The 19,636-nt window shown below is 34.8% G+C and overlaps 1 non-coding gene across 1 annotated transcript; it reads left to right on the top strand.

Annotated features, from left to right (window-relative positions):
* The first annotated feature begins 1,537 nt into the window (after positions 1–1,537).
* Positions 1,538–1,614, top strand: TRNAC-GCA (transfer RNA cysteine (anticodon GCA)). The gene has a single exon. It is a non-coding gene; the product is annotated as a tRNA-Cys (tRNA).
* Positions 1,615–19,636: the final 18,022 nt, after the last annotated feature.

The following is a 19,636-nucleotide window of genomic DNA, read 5'->3' on the forward strand; positions in this document are numbered from 1 at the left end:
GAATAAGTAGCCTGTTGGATTAAGAAAACAGTGGTGCACAAACTTCAAACGGAAAGTGAGATATTTAATTCGTTATTTTTATATGGCTTCTTTCTGTTTGTTATTTTCTATATTGTCTGTAAAACAAAAGTACTAACACCTATTTCTTAGCCTAATATTGCAGTTTTGTTTTAAACGTTAATAACATAATAAAGAGTAAAGAAGGAATATTCACACAAATTCATAATAACTACAACTATACTGTACTAAGTGAATTAAACACATTATTCACAAAGAAACTGTTAACCCAAAGAAAGACACTAAATATGACATGATAAGTTGAAATTGAATTTGATGGTATCTTTAGCCTTATAAAAGTAATCAAAACAATATTATAGTACAATGCAAAGTTGTCTAGGTATATGTTTTAACTGTAACTAATATTACATAATAAAACTCTTATCGCATTATGCTTTGAGGTAATATTGATGCGCACCTTTCTGTTATCAGAATGTTAAATTATCTCGAAATCTGCTGAAGCTATAGAGCTGACGTTTTACTAACACAAAAGCAAATATATTTTGTTTGTGATGTAACAGTATTTGCTTTGTTAATTCATTTCCTTACAAACCTTTTCCATGCGAATATTTTCAAACATTTTAATACACTATCTTCAGTAATACGTATTTACGATATATTAGATTTACGAAAAAATTGTTTTAGTACCTGTAAGGCTACTAAACAAACATATCTGAAAATTTCACTTTTCTGTAAAAAAGTTGAGAAAATATTCCTTTCGAATACAAAAAACCAAGCTTGTGAAAAATGAACATTAAAATTAAAGCTTACATTCTTATAATGCACTTATACTTCTCAGACAAATCCAAAAATTAACATGGATACAGTTTTAATATGTTCTCTCCTCTTTATCCATTGAATCAGTGCTGGCCGTCCCTGTATATAACTCGACGAAGCGGAATATACTACCTCTTTCGCCTGTCTCTTTCCTTTCCGGTGTAAATCGCTCAGGCTCTCCTGGGCTCTAAAGCGCGCGTTTACTCCTATGGGCATCAGTTGACATCACTGCTTTATATGATTAATTTTTTTACATCTAAGTTGGAATCTCTTAACCTTAACTTGACAAAGCTTCTGATAAATACGAGAAAAATTCGTACCGGCACCGGGAATCGAACACAGGACCTCTCAGCTTTGCGCGCTGAGCGCTCTTTACCAACTGAGCCATGCCGGGACACGATCCACGGCGCCGTGCCGAACACCTCTCGTAGTACTGTTTTACGGCTTTACTACCTGCATTTAAGACGATGCATATGTATGCAAGAGCGCATATTAAATGACTTTGTTGCCGTATTCAACATCAGTTTAATGAAAACTGCTAAAAAGTGTACATATATCAAATATGAATGAGGTCTTGCCCACCTCATTGAATATTACACGACTAGTCTTAACTAGTCAGTTGTATTATTACTGGTAAATCGGCACCGGGAATCGAACCCAGCAGTTTTCATGAGAGGAGTTCGGCCGGCGCCGTGGATCGTGTCCCGGCATGGCTCAGTTGGTAAAGAGCGCTCAGCGCGCAAAGCTTAGAGGTCCTGGGTTCGATTCCCGGTGCCGGTAAGAATTTTTCTCGTATTTGTCAGTAATAATACAACTGACTAGTTAAGACTAGTCGTGTAATATTCAATGAAGTGGGCGATGATACCTCATTCGTATTTGATATATATTGACAAAGCTTCATTTCTCACACTAGTTTATTAAACCTTGTCGGACCGTAAAGAAAACAACTATCGCAATGTCCATATTTTTATGTGTTGTACAATATTATAGTATTGTACAATTTTAATTTTCCTATCAATTTTTTTCCATCGTTCTGTTAAAGCCTATTAATCTGTTGTATCCTATAGGATACATTGTCAATTTAAGGATTAAGCGTCACATATTTGGTGGGGTAGTGTAAAGGGGGTGAAGGCGAGACCAACCAGCATCAATCTGGCCATGTTCCTAACATTCTTTTATTCTTTGTGTTTTGACAATATACTGCTGTTCTCACGAAATCGCTAAGAAAGTTACCTCAACACGTAGATGTAATCAAGTCACCAAATCGACGGAATTGTTAAAAGAAAAGTCTTACAAGACAACGGTCGTTAATAAATTGAATGAAACGAAACGTGTGCCTACAGTTTAATTCTATCGAAAGAGAGGAAATAGCATGTGTCTTTAAATATTTTCAAAGATATACTCGAAAAATATACATTACCGAATGTGGTTGACAGTTCCAGAAAATATTATAAGGTAAGTCTGCCAATAAATTAGAGTAATTTGTAACGTAATATATAAATTGGAAGATTTTATTGCCGAAATCAGACGCGCTCTATCACAGCTAAACTGAATCTTACTTGTCATGTCACTTTTCGGACAACGGCGCCGTAACTACTAAGTGAAACCTGTTTCCAGGCGTACACTTGTTAATATTTTCGTATTGCTTTGCGAGAAAGTACTCAGTAATGAAAATTAGGGAATTATTTTATGTAATATGAATTTTACATATTTATCGAAATAGTGCATATTGAAAAGAAACGTATTTTGTCGTCGGAAGGAAATAACTTTCTTAATTTATACAATTAAGTAAATGATTCGGAATAATGTCACAATAAGGGATTCATAAACACAGTTTTACTCTCTACTTTTTGAAGATTTATATCAATTTCTATTACCGTGTATCTTCTTAGACAAAATAATGACCGGCTGCTATACTATAAGTCTCGGAAGATTTCGATTCAATGATTTCTTGAGAGCTTAGGTTCAAACGTGAACGAATTTCTTATGGAGCGGCAGAGTTCAGTAATTTGTTTATGTTTCAGATGATACTGTTGCCTCGAACCCATGGTCTAAGAGTAACGTGGCTGCGTTGTAAACGAAAGGTTAAAGTTCAAAACTTCCCCTCTGTTTTTTCATTCGTTTGTTTCCTGTTTGTTTAGAGATCAATTGTAATAAATAATTTGTAACAAATAGTAAATAAGGTGCAACATAAAAATATGTATTATCTTAATGTTTATAAAAACGACAATTATTCTTCGTGTGAACCAGGCGCTGCCAGAAGCTGGACTTAAACAAATTCACACTACAGGAGGTCTGTGTTTTTCTGTGTAAGACTGTACACAGTGTTTATGGTCTTTACGGAAATTAGAGTTCAGTTTCTCATTTCTCTCATTCTGGCGTTTTTTTTTTTTGCAAATATTAAATCTGCAATATGGGGCACTTGACCTTACTTCTCATTCAAAATAAGATAAATTTGAACTCGCGAGCCGTCACTAGCAAACGTATCAACTACTCAAATGAAGAGGCGGAAGCGAAAGACACAATATAGACTGTCCGAAAGATATCCAAAGTAAGAAAATTAGTTCTCTTGTAGTCCCCCGTTTCTTGACCGAGAACGAGATGTTTTTCTGGTTAGAGTTTCATGTCCATATTGCGTTCTAAAACTACGCTGAATAGGCGAATTAGACTTTCACTCTGCTAGCCACAACGCTCGCAATCTCTTGTGCGGTACTGAAATCTCGTACTCGGCTCGGCCAGATGGCGAAAGCGCTTGAGAGGGTTATGGATAGACTTCGTTGAATTGCCACACTCCACATGCAATCAGGTTGCCGATGTACGGTAGTATAGAGGAGGTGAGCGACCGCCCGGTCTCGTAGTAGAAGCAGTTCATGTTAAGAGTTGTGACCGGGCTAAATAGACAGAGCAGCTACAGCTAATGTATACCTATGTAAGCACTTGTTTTTGCATTACTGTGGTTGGAATAGTCAGAGCTTTACATTTGTTCAGTGCAGACAAGAATTCAATCAAACACACTACAATGGGAGTGTCGCTGTTCCAAATAATTGCCCCTGGAATACCCTTACCCCCGCAGCCAGTCTTGACCCGTTGGGGAACGTGGTTGGATGCTGTTAATTATTATGCAGAACATTACGGTAAAATAATGGAATTAATTGATGCATTGGATAGCACAGGCAGTTCCGCTGTTGCAGCTATAAAACCATTGCCTTTTGAACAGCTATTGGAAGATATTCTGTTCATTGATTCTAATTTTAAAATTGTGTCAAAAAGCATCATCTTGTTAGAATCGTCTAAACTACAACTCTCAGAAGCCCTTAATATAGTGGATAAAGTATCACAAACCGTTATCCAAAATAACAATTCACTAATTTCAGAAAAAGTGAAATGTAAGTTGAGAAAAAAATTATTGCTAAAAATTCTGCCTATTCACAACTTCGTATTATAAATTATGTACCATCAGGTCACGACAAGACATCTGAAGTTGGTGTACTAAAAAGTAGTGATTTCCGTTCTTCAAATATGCACGTATTACATCGTGTGATGTATAAATATGACTGTGGTAAAAGATAATTAGATGAATATAGCAGCAAGGTCGATTTATATACTTGTTTATTATAGAAAAAAAAAGAGAATTTCTATCTTAGCATGTAAACAAGTTTTGAATGTAAAAAAAAATAAATGCGATAGGGTGAAAACTTGCACTAAAACCAGAAGTAAGTGTAAGTTAAACCACATAAGTTGAATAATTATATGATAGAAAATTTGTTATTAAATTGTGTAAATATTGTGTATTATCATTATTTGTGAATGTATCAGTTTTAAGATTAAGTTTATGTACTTTTGAACTATTAATAAATAATATCAATATCAATACATCGTGTGATGTTGAACGTACATTTTCCGAAAATAAAAACTCGGAGGATGTTACTTTGCAGTCGCCCAAAATGTACGTAACTCTTAACTGCAATGCACATATTCAAGGACGATGTGAGTATCTTACATTAAATTTTAAGAGTTAATATATCTCACTGTAAAATAATTGTGTATTTACATGTTTAGACATTTCCTACTTCAGAGATCATTCATTATATTTCTTGAATGCAGGATACATGTTTTATTTTAACCGCAGTATACTGCTCAGTGTTTACATCAGAGGCATACTCCATCCTTTGCACGCCCCATTCTCATACAGTCTATACCGCGTGCGCAGTAAACCTTGCGATTCTCGTGGCAATTCCACGAAGTCTAGTTATGGATAAAGCTCTCAAGAATTTCTTTCGTGTATTATTTGTCTTATTTTTTATATCTTTCACCCGGACATCCAGTGTTTTTGGTGTGATACTTAACCATGACTTCTGATAATCTACTCGTAATAGATGTTAGGTCTAATTCTTTTTCTGAGGTAAGGGTAGCTGTAAGATGAAATTTGTTAGCCGTGGTTATAGAACAATAGGAGATTAAATAATTCTACACATTAATTAGGTACGCAGTTGAATTTTTACGTGAACAAGATATTGCCTCTAAATTTTGTCTGAGCTCCTATCATTTGGAAACAGAGATCTTGTATGCATGAAATCTACAAAACTGAAACTGTGAAATCGGCCATCTTTTATTTCGAGTGTAGTCTTTTATTTTTCTGTTTCATTTATTTTACAACAGAAGTTATTAATATGCTGAGCGAATCCAGAAATGCATATAGAGTGTTAGTTGGGAGGCCGGAGGGAAAAAGACCTTTAGGGAGGCCGAAACGTAGATGGGAAGATAATATTAAAATGGATTAGAGGGAGGTGGGATATAATGATAGAGAATGGATTAATCTTGCTCAGGATAGGGATCAATGGCGGGCTTATGTGAGGGCGGCAGTGAACCTCCGGGTTCCTTAAAAGCTAGTAAGTAAATAAGTAAGTAAGTAAGTTATTAATATGCTATCTTGTTTCAAAATGAATTCACAAACATACATATTAATTTTTTATAAAGTGTAATCAATTGTTTTTTGGAAAATAGACTTTGCTTTGGATACCGTTCGTACATAAAACCTACCCAACATTATTTTAATCTAAAGCTGACGAGTTTGAAATTTAAATGCACTAGTCGTTTGAGAGCCCTGAGTTTTATTCCATAGCAGACAATATTCTGAAAGTACTTTTTAATTTAATTGTTCAGTATAATTGTTATCGAACGCTATGGAAAAAATTTATTTTGAAAAAAGAGCTTAAAATATATGAAACCGATTATTACCATGGTCTGTGAAATATTTTACGAAATTTTGCTCTGGTTTTTGTAAGACACGAATTCTTTCCAATTTCACCAAATTATCTACAAGAGGGTCTATAAAAAACACCCGCTCGTTTCGTTTCCTTGTCATTTGCTTTCGTTTTCATAAAATCACTCGGGAGGAACTCCACTTTGCTATTGTTCCACCTCTCTTTCGCTGCGGATTCATACAAATGACACCATTGGGACCGCTATATAGGAATACTTACCAACCAGTTCAGTGTGCGGTGCTATCGTAATTCTGGTGGGATGAAACAAAATTTCTCACTTCGTTTCCAGCGATTGACAGCGTCATTTAGGCTGGATAATGGCATCACCACGAGTTGAGCCCGTGATCACAACAGAAACTTTGCAGCCGTGAATTTCATTGCTTCTAAAGCAAGTAAAAAGTTGGAGTTTTCAAATAGTGGCCCTTGGTTCTTCAAAAACAAGTCATAGCCAAAGTGTTCGAATACTGATGTCGGATATTTAAAGAGCCTATTGGAATTAGGGTAAACATTGACAACATTAAATAATATGTGATATTTTCTGTGTAGTTCTGAAGAACGTTAACAAAATAGTATAAATGTTATGCAATTAGGGTATGTTTTTCTCAACGATGACATATGCAACAACGAGTCAAAGTCACAATAGGAGAAGAAATATAAGAAGGAAGTGAAATTGGGAGAGGAGTAACTGTTCAGCATCTACTTTGAGGATTTAGTGAAGAACTGTTTCCACAAAATGTGGGGAGTGATATTAGGAGGGAGAAGAATAAAGTGCACAAGATTTGCTGATGATATGGCGTTGTTAGCAGAAGAGGAGATATACTAAGGGATATGCCACTGGAGCTAAATGACAGCTGTGAGCAGATGGGATGAAGAAGAATGCAAATAAGACGACGGTCATGTCCGTAGGAATAAAAATAAAGAAGGTAAAGTTGTAGACTAAATAAGGCAGTAGAGTAAATGGACAGCTTCAAATGCTTGAGGTGTAATATAAGCAGTAACTTGAGCTGCTGCCAGGAGGTCAAAAGGGGGATAGCAATGGCCAAGGAAGCTTTTAGTACGAGGCGCATCCAGAAAGTATGTTTACCGATTTTTCCCTTTGAAAGTAAACTTAATTAGCCGTGTCAATTGCGCATGCGTAACAGATCTATGACGTATTAATCATATGCCAGCCGGACAGGTTCCGCCTGGTGCCAGTAGCGTGGCAGCAGTAGTCCGAAATGGAAGCTCTTATTCCTTCTCCCGCCACCTGCGAGGTTCGGTCGGTGATAAAGTTCTTTAATGCACAAAGCATTGCGCCAATTATAATTCATCGGCAGCTCTGTCAGGTCTATGGGCCGAACATCATGAGTAAGCAGATGGTGCGTCGCTGGTGTAGGCAGTTTTCCGAAGGTCGTCAAAGTGTCCATGATGAAGAGCCCAGTGGGCGATCGTCCCTCATCAATGATGATCGTGTTGAGCTGGTGCGGCAGTGCATCATGGAGAACCGTCGCTTCACGATTACGCAGCTGAGCAGCCATTTTCCGCAGATATCGCGATCCTTGTTCCATGAGATTGTCACTAAACACCTGCTGTTCAAAAAAGTGTGTGCCAGGTGGGTGCCGAAAAACCTGACACCCGAACACAAAATGCAACGTTTAGGAGCAGCACTGACATTTCTGCAATGGTATCACGATGACGGCGACGAGTTCCTCGCTCGACAGGGTCGTCACGGGCGATGAGATTTGGATTTCGCACTTCACCGCGGAAACCAAGCAGCAGTCAATGCATTGGCGGCATAGTGGATCTCCGGTCAGGACGAAATTCAAACAGACGCTGTCGGTACGGAAAGTGATGTGCACGGTGTTCCGGGACAGGAAGGGCATTCTGCTCATTGACTTACTTCCAAGAGGTCAAACAGTGAACGCTGACCGTTACTGTGAAACACTGCGAAAATTGCGACGTGCCATTCAAAAGAAGAGGCGTGGAATGCTTACTGCAGGTGTTGTGCTCCTCCATGACAATGCTCATCCACATACGGCTTGGCGCACAGCAGCTGTTTTGACGGAATTTGGCTGGGAGTTGTTTCATCATCCATCCTACAGTCCTGATCTTGCTCCCAGCGATTTTCACATTTTCTTGCACCTCAAGAAATTCCTGTCCTCCGGTGAGCGTTTTGGCAATGACAAAGAGTTGAAGACGTCTGTCATACGCTGGTTCCATTCATAGGCGGCAGAGTTCTACGACAGAGGGATACAAAAGTTGATCCCACGATACGACAAGTGTCTCAATTCTGATGGTGGCTATGTTGAAATATAGCTGAAACATTGCTGTACCTGTTGCCAATAAATGTTTTCCTGAGAGTGTGTGTTCTTTTTTTTAAATAGGGAAACTTACTTTCTGGATGCGCCTCGTAGAAAAGGGAGTATCTTCTGCGGACATCTGGAAAAAGAACTAAGGAAGAGACTAGTGAAGTGCTTTGTGTCGAGTGTAGCATTGTATGGGGCAGAAACATGAGCATTACGACGAAGTGGAGAGAAGCGAATAAAAGCATTCTGAAATGTGTACATGAAGCAGAATGGAACGTGTGAAGTGGACAGACAGAATAAGAAATGAAGCTATGTCGTAAAGAGTGGGTGGAGAAATAATGATGCTGAAACGGATCAGGAAGAGGAAAAGGAATTGGTTGGGTCACTGTCTGAGAAGAAACTGTCTACTGAAGGATGTAGTGGAAAGAATGGTGAACGGGAGAAGAGTTCGGGCAGAAGAAGATATCAGATAGACGACATTAAGATATATGGTTCATATGAAGAGACAAAGAGGAAGGCAGAAAATGGGGAAGATTGGAGAATGCTGAGTTTGCAGTGAAAGACCTGCCCTTGGATATAACACTGCATGAATGAATGATCAAATGAAAGATCATTCATTCATTCATTCATTCATTCATCAATTGATAGTTTTCTGTCCAAGGGCAGGTCTTTCACTGCAAACTCAATATTCTCCCATTTTTATTTTCAGCCCTCCTCTTAGTTCCCTAAATAATAATAATAATAATAATAATAATAATAATAATAATAATAATAATAATAATAATAATAATAACAATAATAACAATTTATTGCTAGAACAAAGATACAGTCCATACCTGTGGAGTAACGGTCAGCGCGTCCGGCCGCGAAACCAGTTGGCCCGGGTTCGAATCCCGGTCTGGGCAAGTTACCTGGTTGAGGTTTTTTCCGGGGTTTTCCCTCAACCCAATACGAGCAAATGCTGGGTAACTTTCGGTGTTGGACCCCGGACTCATTTCACTGGCATTATCACCTTCATATCATTCAGACGCTAAATAACCTCAGATGTTGACACAGCGTCGTAAAATAACCCAATTAAAAAAAAACAAAAATACATATTTTTTACATAAAAAATCCTCCAGCAACAGAACACTACATACTAGTACTCAGGAGGCATTCTAGAATATTCTAAAATAAGTATTTTATTAATTAATTTTTTTTATTTTTATTTTATTGGTTTATTTTACGACGCTGTATCAACATCTAGGTTATTTAGCGTCTGAATGATATGAAGGTGATAATGCCGGTGAAATGAGTCTGGGGTCCAACACCGAAAGTTACCCAGCTTGATGATGATGATGATGATGATGATGATGATGATGATGATGATGATGATGATGATGTACACATCAAGTGCAATGCGGGATGATTACTTACAGCTTAGCTAGATAAAGAAGCGATCTGTTAGAAGATGTGTCGCCATTGGTTAAGTTAGTGGAATACTCGCAACTGTTCAGCTGTTTTAAGTACAGAAATGTAGTGGGAGTCAAAAACTAATTGGATGACTGCAGATCCGTGCAGCAACATAGTGTGTGGTCAGGACCAGGATTGGTGGTCGTATAACAGTGCAGTGACGTAATGTATAGTCAAGACTTTTAATAACCACCGACATTTCACCAAACAATCCTTTGAAAGCCAGCGAGATTTATTGAACGAGATAACTAAGAAAATAAACTCTAAAAATAGCAAAAGAGCAAAAGTGAATCTATGAAGAATCTCCTTTCTTTCGTGCGGTGGAGTAACGGTTTTCATTGCTTGTTTGTTGCGAAAAAATTCTCCCTTTTCGTAACACTATATGCTACTCAATCGCAGTTGCAACTTCAGTAATTTTCGAGAGGAAGCTGACCTAACAGAAACTTCGTCGTCACGTTCCTTGTTCAGTGTTTATTCTGAAACTCCAGTATCTGACGGCATAAAACAGAGATTTTACTTTCCATATTATTAGTACGTGCCAGATGGAATGTGCCATTACATGTACATGAATTTATTGCCTTGTTGTGCAATTTGTATGCAGTTTATACAAAAGTCTCGTACTTGAAATGTTTTTAGCTTGAGTTTTTATTACGACCTGTCCTGAGTGAAGGAGTTTCTCTGGCCTCTAAATGCAGTTGGTCGTTTCATGGAGATGCAAATGCGCTCACATAATGTCGGGAGTGCTATGTTTTTTATTTGAAAGCATCAGGGGACGTAATGCTCTCGGGGATGGGCTGCACTTCTGAGAGATCGCGACTTTTGATACCAACACTAATGAAATTCGCACCATCATGGCGATAGCGCAGACGCGGAAGCTGTTTATTCCTGCCATTTCCCTCCCAGGACATTAAGAAACATAGAAAAGCGGGCAACGAGAGTGCGGCTTAAAGATGAATACCCTGTCTGAAAAAAAATACCAGTGAGAGATCGTTACAGTGATTCTATTGCAAAAAAATATTCTTAAAATTCTTGGTTTAGTACCCAACGCCGGACACACTGAAAATATTTTGTCAGATTTCTTTGATTAAAAATATTCATTTATTTATTTACTTATTTACTTATTTATTTATTTACTTAGTTATTTATGCATTTATTTATTTACTTGTTTATTTACTTATTTATTTATTTACTTATTTATTTATTTACTTATTTATTTATTTTTTACTTGTTTATTTATTTACTTATTTATTTATGTATTTATATATTTTATTATTTATTTATTTACTTATTTATTTACTTATTTATTTATTTACTTATTGATTTATTTATTTATTCACTTACTTACTTATTTACTTACTTATTTACTTGTTTGTTTCTTTCTTTGTTTCTTTGTTTGTTTTTGTTTGTTTGTTTGTTTGTTCGTTTGTTCATTTACTTATTTATTTACTTACTGATTTACTTACTTATTTATTTACTTAATTATTTATTTATTTATTCACTCACTCATTTATTTATTTATTTATTTATTTATTTATTTATTTATTTATTTATTTACTTATTTAATTGCTTATTTACTTACTTATTTCTTTACTTATTTAATTTTTTTTTCTATTGGCAGAGATAAGACCATAGGGCCTTCTCTTACAGTCTACCAGGTCACAAAGTATACAAGCGTCCACACCTGTGGAGTAACGGTTAGCACGTCTAGCCGCGAAACCAGGTGGCCCGGGTTCGATTCCCGGTCGGGACAAGTTATCTGGTTGAGGTTTTTTCCGGGGTTTTCCCTCAACCCAATACGAGCAAATGCTGGGTAACTTTCGGTGCTGGACCCCGGACTGATTTCACCAGCATTATCACATTCATCTCATTCAGACGCTAAATAACCTAAGCTGTTGATAAAGCGTCGTAAAATAACCTACTAAAACTAAAAAAAAAAAATAAAAAAAAATAAAAAAGTATAGAAGCAGTGAAATTCAACAAAAAGTTAAAGAACAGAATACTAAGACATTACAAAAAATAATAGCGTAACAAAATCGACAATAAAAAATATAAAAATAATACCATAATAGAAAAAAGAAAGTAGAATAGAGATCTAAAGACTGGAATATAATAAAAGCAACTCGGTTAGTACAAATAGTTAACAGGAAAAACGTAACAGGAAATACGTAATGAACAATACAACAAATAGAATGTAATAAAATAATTTTAAAGAAATTACGAAATTTAAATAAAATCCACAATAAAAAGGGTATGATAATAAATTTATCTGATGATCAAGAGAACAAAAAAAAAAAAAAAAAAAAAAAAAGGAAAAGGAAGTAAAATATTTGTAGATTTAATAAATTTGTTACCTGAATATCACCACAGAAATCGGTAAAGCTATTTTTGGTCAAACTAGCGCTGAAGTAGTTTCCTTCCTATCCCGCTTCTACACCTTCAATTGCCATATCAGTCATACCAACATAACTTTGGTGACTTTACGAAAGTTTCACGCTAGTGTATAATCACGCTATGCCTTGCATATACGAATCCGTGACAGGTTAGATTAAGTTAGTTTAGGCTTTTGTTATGTCTTCCTTGCACATACGAATCTGTACAGGACTTTCAAGGTCTCGTGGTTTTCGTTTAGTGATATTGTCAGTACTGGCTAGCGTATTGACGAACGTAGGAACAAAGTTACATAATGGAAACTGTGTGTTTATTTCATTATTAATTGTTGTGCTTCACTATTTTTCAGTTGCAATTGAATTAATACATGTTTTATGCTCGACCATGCCGAAATGTACTAATTATACATCTGGTAGTAGTCCTTTAATGCATGTCATTAAAGTACACCTACTTATTAAAGTACAGGTCTTCAGCCAACAATAACTCAGCTTACATGTGCTCAGCCAATGACAAGTCAGCTTTGTACCGTTATAAAACCGCAAGAATCGATTATTCTCGGATATGCAATCGAAAGGGAATTAGCGAAAAGTCACGGAGGCTGGAAATCCAATACTGTCGCAGAAGGTTATGTTCTGTTACTATAATAATTAGCGTTAATTTTAAATAATATTCAAATAAATTTAAGTTGTCATCTCGTTTTTCAATGTCGAATTCAATAATCAAGGTTATAATATTATCAAGTTTAACGGGACTACGTCAAGGTCAATGACATTATTGTTCCTCGGAAAAAATCAATACTTTCGCGTCTGCGCACATCTCACAATTCACGACCTAGAACAAGGTCACTTCCGATCTTGTCAGTTACAAATAAAATGTATACATCTGAATACCGGTAAGTTCAAGTTAGAAATATGGTCGAGCATAAAAAGTCGTATGAAACTCGCCTGTAATGGTAATTAAGAAGCTCGTATGAAAATTATCCATACTCGATTCTTAATTGCTATCATTATAGGCTCGTTGCATAATGTACTATTATGTTCTTCATATTACAGCGTATTGTGTGTTTTATATGCCCTTTTCTTCCTTAGAAACCACAACGTTTGTACTCTCATTATCACACACCTCTTATTCCAAACGTAATTTACTACATTTCCGAATAATTTCCTTTTCTTCACAAATTTTCCTATAAACGCCTTAACTTTTCTGATCTAACTCTTAACAAATCCCTTACAAATTCGAACATTTTCACTTTCAAAATCACCAGAATTTTCTCAACGCCAGTTTCTCCCCTTTTCCATTTCTGCTAATCCGTTAGAAGAAAAAAGGTACCTTTAGAATTCATGTCTAAAAAATTAAACTTGAGATTTTTAAAGATATATTGAATTTTACATATTACAGTCTGTTTTCATTAGACACTATCTTAAATTTTGTCCAGAAAAACATTTTTTCGCAAAACAAAAAGAGAAAAAGTTGCCTGAATCACAGCTAACTACTTTGCATGATGTAAATCGACAGACAACCTGAATCATCTAGATACTTTCCTATTGATTTTACCACCCTTCGAGAGAATTTAAACTGCAAACTTTATAGTCAGTGTAAAGAACAGTAGTCACTGGGAAAATTCATGTCCAATATTGTAGAATAATAGCCTAAAATAAAGACTAGAAGATTGTACGAGTAATTTTGCATTAATTTGTCAAAATTTCGGCACTATATGTGAAGAAATTTGATTCTAATGTTTCATATAATACGTACTGTATTCATATTGGATTATTTCAAAATTTGTTTCTCTCTTAGTAGTTATTTTAACTGACAAAAAACTTATCATCCTTTTCTTCTTCTTCTTCGCCACTACGGCCCTTGTAGTCTAGCCTTGGCCTCCCTTAAGATCTTGGTCCATTCCTGTCCAACCAGAGCCTTCTGCCTCCATCTTCTCAAGCCTAGAGTCCTTAAATCGTCCTCCACTCCATCCAACCGTCTTAGTTTCTGTCTGCCAATATTGCGCCTGCCTTCTGGTTTTGTGTTTAGAATCTTTTTTGGTATTCTCTGATCATTCATACTGATTACATGTCCTAACCATTCCAACCTACGGGCTTTGATTTCAGCAACAATATCTGGAGATTTATATTGAGTTTTCAGTTCTGTATTATATCTAATCCTCCAGTGCCCATTCTCATATTTAGGACCATAGATTTTCCTTAGAATTTTTCTTTCCCATGTCATCAGTTGTTGTTCCATTTTCTTCGACAGAGTCCAAGTTTCACTGCCATAAAGCACAATTGGTCTTACGACTGTTTTATATAATGTAAGTTTTGCTTTTTTACTTATGCATCTTGCTCTCAAAGTTTTGTTAAGGGCTCTCAGGCATCTATTTCCTCCAGCAATTTTTTGCCTCGTATCCTCATCTGCAGTGTTTTCTTGGGTAATTAATCATCCTTTTATTACCTTACCATTATTTCACCTTCATGAGTAAAGGCCCGTTCACAATAACCTGAAGACAGTTTTTGAATCGCCTACTTCCTATAAAACATGACGTATAGATTTCTATAGAGAACTTCTCGAAGATGCTACAGTCTCATAGAATTTCGTTCTGTTAGAACCCTTCGTTTTGGCTTAGAAATTCTAATCCTTAGCGACTTCGTTACCTATAATCTACAAGAATAAGTAGTCAGTTTCTCTACTTGAAACTGGAAATTCAGGAAATCTCACTCTAAATTAACTCCACAAGTTTCGAAATGAATCGGGTTTTACATATATTACATAAAAATTCTTTGTTCTAGCGTGTGTATTGATGCTGGCTTCAGTGATCTAACAGTATAATTGAATACACGCATTGAAATTGCATTTAATAGAACTTATACTGAAAAGTAATTATACATCTTGATCTTCAAGACGTTTAACATACTACAAGGCACATTTTTACATTTAAGAGATTCATTACTTCGCGTACTGGGCGATAAAGGTAAGTATGGAACTCAACTGCGCAATATAGATGCGCATGACGTGACCTTAAGGTGGTGCGACTTCAGCCGACTGGGATTTGGACGACTCTCTCGGCTCAAACTTGAAGCGAGCACTTTGTACGCATTCTTCAATAATTCCTATCGTTTAATATTAACCCTCCTCCTACCAAGGTTTTTTTACAATTTACTACTACCAAGGCGGGTAATACAATTACCCCAATCAAAATCATATACCAATCTTCGCTAAGCATTTGGAATATTTAATAATGTATATATTATTGACTGTGGACCTCACGAAATGTAAATATATAAAAATAAAGAGTGACTAAAAGAACCTGTTCCATTTTCTTGAAAACGTGTACCAAAATCAATGAACTTCAGATATGTTATTGGTGACGATAAGAGAAAACATATCAGTAAAGTTGAACTTTTTTCTCTTCCGTTTTAAAGCAAATTCCTCAATGCTATATATTTTTGATAAGGTGGAAAACAAATCTATAAGCAATGAAGGTCACAATACTATAACAAAAATTGCAAATCTTTTCAGTTATTTATTCAAATTAAAAATTCGAATACTATCTATACAACCATGAACATTTCCAAAAATTTTGTTTATAATAAAATAAAATCCTTAAAAAATCGTTGAAAATCCTAAAAATAAATAAATACATAAATAAATAAGAATATAAATATAATGAAACAAATTTTAGTACTTTATTGAAATTCAAATACTTCAACATCACTTATACTACAATGAACATTTCAGAAAAGGCTCCACTAATAATTATTTCTAACAAAATAACTTCTAGAATAAACATTCCACAGAAATAAAAATTAAAAAAATGAAACCAAAAATCATGATACTCATAATATAAAAAACAATACGAATAATGGTATAAATAATACAAAATAAAATAATTTGGAAGGAGACAAGCTCAAAAATACAGAAAATTAAGCTACATATTGAATTTCATGTCTGAAATTTTCATGTCATAGAATACCAAGGGGGATAACAAAATCATCCCACTAGAATAATGCGAATTACTTCTTAAAGTAGTTTAATTGTTTATGTTATTTTATAACAAAATATAAGTATACATATAAGGGACAAATATATTGAATTTCGAAAATAAATATAGAGAAAAATGAAAATAATATTGAAAAATCTTCAATGGGGTAATCTATTACCCCCCTTGGTAGCAAGAGGGCTAATTTTTTTTTACTAACCGAGGGGAGTTATCTTTCTATAGCATACATTGTTTTACCATGTATATCTGAAGCTTTAAATGTTATCTATAGGGCAGGCTTGGCTAAAAATGTAGTGTTTTTAATGTACGTGGGTAATTTGCAGAATTTGTATACAAATGATGTCCATCAATTCATACCCTTCCCATTATTGCATTTATAACGATAGAGTTATAAATTCCTAACAGTGAGTAATTTTAATACTAATGTAGTAAACGTCACAAGAATTATTTCCTGCATGTGAAATATTTCACGAGAAAAAAATAAAATTCTCATAGTAACAGCTAAAATGCCGTGTCCATACTAGCTAAGTATTTAAAATGAAGCATGATTATGTCGAGATAAAGGTTTGTTTAACAATGTAATTGAGAGAAAAAGTAAAGAAACATTTGATTTTATCAAAACGTCTTCAGTTATGTCTGAGTTTATATTTCCTTAAATACGATTGCATAATTACTCCAGTCCAGTAAATCAGTCAGTTCTGTTACACCATTTCTTTCCTATGGATACACAGTTGAAAAAGAAACCCCACAGATGTCAGCACAAGCCAGGATGATGCACAAAGAACCATCTTGATTGTACTGCTATGTTCACTCATTTTGATTTAGCGAATTTGTGTGTCATACTCTTGATTTGTGTTTTAGTATAAGCGTGCATTTTTACTCTATCAGATCTGTTTGAGTTCTGTTTTCCACAAATAACAACATATAAAGTCAAGATCAAGAGGACATAATAGTACACGTGTGCCGTAGTTAAGTTGCTATTTTGAAGATTTTTAAGCAAAAGAAGTTTTGGTTAGCACTGCTTATGTTTACTTTCTCATGTCTGTTACCTGTCAGATATGATACACAATGTCATGTCTGTTACATCATTCAAAACAGTGCCTTAATTTTTTCTAATTATCTATCATTAAAGAAACTAAGGCTCAAATATCTTTGCCTTAAGGACAATCTACTAAGATAATTGTTACTGAAGGAACGATTTTCTGTTAGTTACTGAAGAAGATATTATCTTTATATTATTTTAGGTAACAGATCTGATATTAAGATATTTAAAATAGTTGTTTATTTTGATCTGAAGATAGTTTTGTTACTATTCTAGGACCCATGCACTGTTTAAAGAATGTCTGATATAAAAAATAAAGGAATTCTATTTCTATAAAAGATCCATTGTCTTGTCCTATAACACACCTGACATTTAGTCGTGCTACCAAACATTCATTGATACTTGTAGAGAATGCTGTAAAGCAAGGTGAGTGTACAGTGGCTGATTACTATGGCAGAGACATTGTACTATATTAATAACTAGCCGTACCCGTGCGCTCCGCTGCACCCGTTAGAAATAAATATAAAGTAATTACATAATTAAAATAGGATATTTGATCCAGTGAACATTCGTGTTTGATAGAAGGATAAATCGTTTATTATGTTACTTAATTTAAATTGAATTAAAAAATTAAAATGCGATCATTTTGATCCAGAGACCACTCATTTGGTCATAAAAATTAGTTTAGGAATTACAGGAAACGAATATACAGAATAGCCTATCAAGTTTTCTGTGCATAAGTATCTATTTTAATCTTACCTGTCTTCGATTCACTCAGACGTTACTCTGATAACATTATAGCATTATGTCCATCTAGAGAAACTACACTTTCCAATGGTGAAATAATAATTAATTATACAAATCGGTTAATTTAGCGTCCGATATTACTTCATACAAACACAGAAACATTCTCTGTAGGCTATCTTTCATAGCTTTCGATTGTTGCTGTCCAAGGCCCCTTATAGACGAAGTCATTTGTTTTTTAATTCATTACACGGCCTTAGATGGCAGTTATTTTAATTTTAAAACTCATTTATCTCATTAAATATCAGTCCTAACAAAATTTTTCAAGGAATAAAACTTATCGCAAATTAGTTTTAAAGAAACTTTTGGTATGTAACATTTTTCACAAAAATCAATAATAAGCGAGATATTTCGATTTATTTAATTCAGGCCCCCTTATAAGCCCCCTTTTAAATAATATATTTTGAATGCCATATACTGTAGCCTAAAATCTAAGTTACAATGAACTTAATTTATATTCCAATTTTCATCGAAATCCGCTCAGCCATTATCGCGTGAAAAGGTAACAAGCATACAGACAGACATACGAACAAAAATTTCAAAAAAGCGATTTTCGGTTTCAGTGTGGTTAATTATATATGTTAGGACCAATTATTTTTGTAAAATCGAAAATTACCAGAAAAATTTCGGCTACAGATTTATTATAGTATAGATGCAGAATATGCACTAAATATTACTTTAATTTTGACTTTCTCAATCGTCCATTTGTTATACAAATTTTGCAAATGACCCACGTACATTTTTAGATTTCAGAAGTTACATATCAGCATTTTTACCTGGAATAAATTTATAATTACAATATTTAGAAACAAATACAAATATACAAAAATTTAGCACTCTAGAAGGACTGGCATAATTTCGTGATAGTACATGGTATTTTCGTGATAGCTCCAAAATTCAAAATATTTAGGCATATTCAGTTCAATTTTAAATTCCTCAGTCAGATTCGTATTTATAATCCAAACAATTTAAGTTCTTTCAGTATTTTTAAAGACCATGACATGTTTAATGAAAAACTGATCATAACTAGGCCTACACAGTGAATCCCTCTTTCGCCGTGCTTGCCGTCCTCGGAATTTCCTTAGCAAGATCGCAACAAATCATTAAGCATATAATTTGCCTGTCTTTAAGCACAGATGTTCTTTGTTTGATTCCTGAAGATGATGCTGTTTCGTTGTCTACCTCTTTAGGTCACTTGAGAGGTTGGAAATATCAATCTCATTTACTGCTGCTTTGGTCCTCTCTGGTTCTCGTCGAACTTGCCAAGAAAAAGACCAGTTTTCTCTGCGCAGTTTTTATTTGTTTAAGACACAATCATTTATCTCTTTCATATCATTTATATTGTATTTCTTTCCACATTTGATTATCTGCCATCTGCAACATTCTCGACGTGTATAATATATCGGAGATGCTATGAATACACACACAAATATTTTACGTTTCATGCATTTGACATTTCTTTTCCTAGAGAGTGTTGCTGTAGAATAGAACAAATTTAAAGAGAAGAAAATGGCCTTGTGGAATGAGAAAAACGTTAAGAAAATAATCTTTGCAAGATAAGGCTCTGTTACACAAT

Source organism: Periplaneta americana, chromosome 11 (assembly GCF_040183065.1).
Source record: "Periplaneta americana isolate PAMFEO1 chromosome 11, P.americana_PAMFEO1_priV1, whole genome shotgun sequence".
Lineage (NCBI taxonomy): Eukaryota > Metazoa > Arthropoda > Insecta > Blattodea > Blattidae > Periplaneta > Periplaneta americana.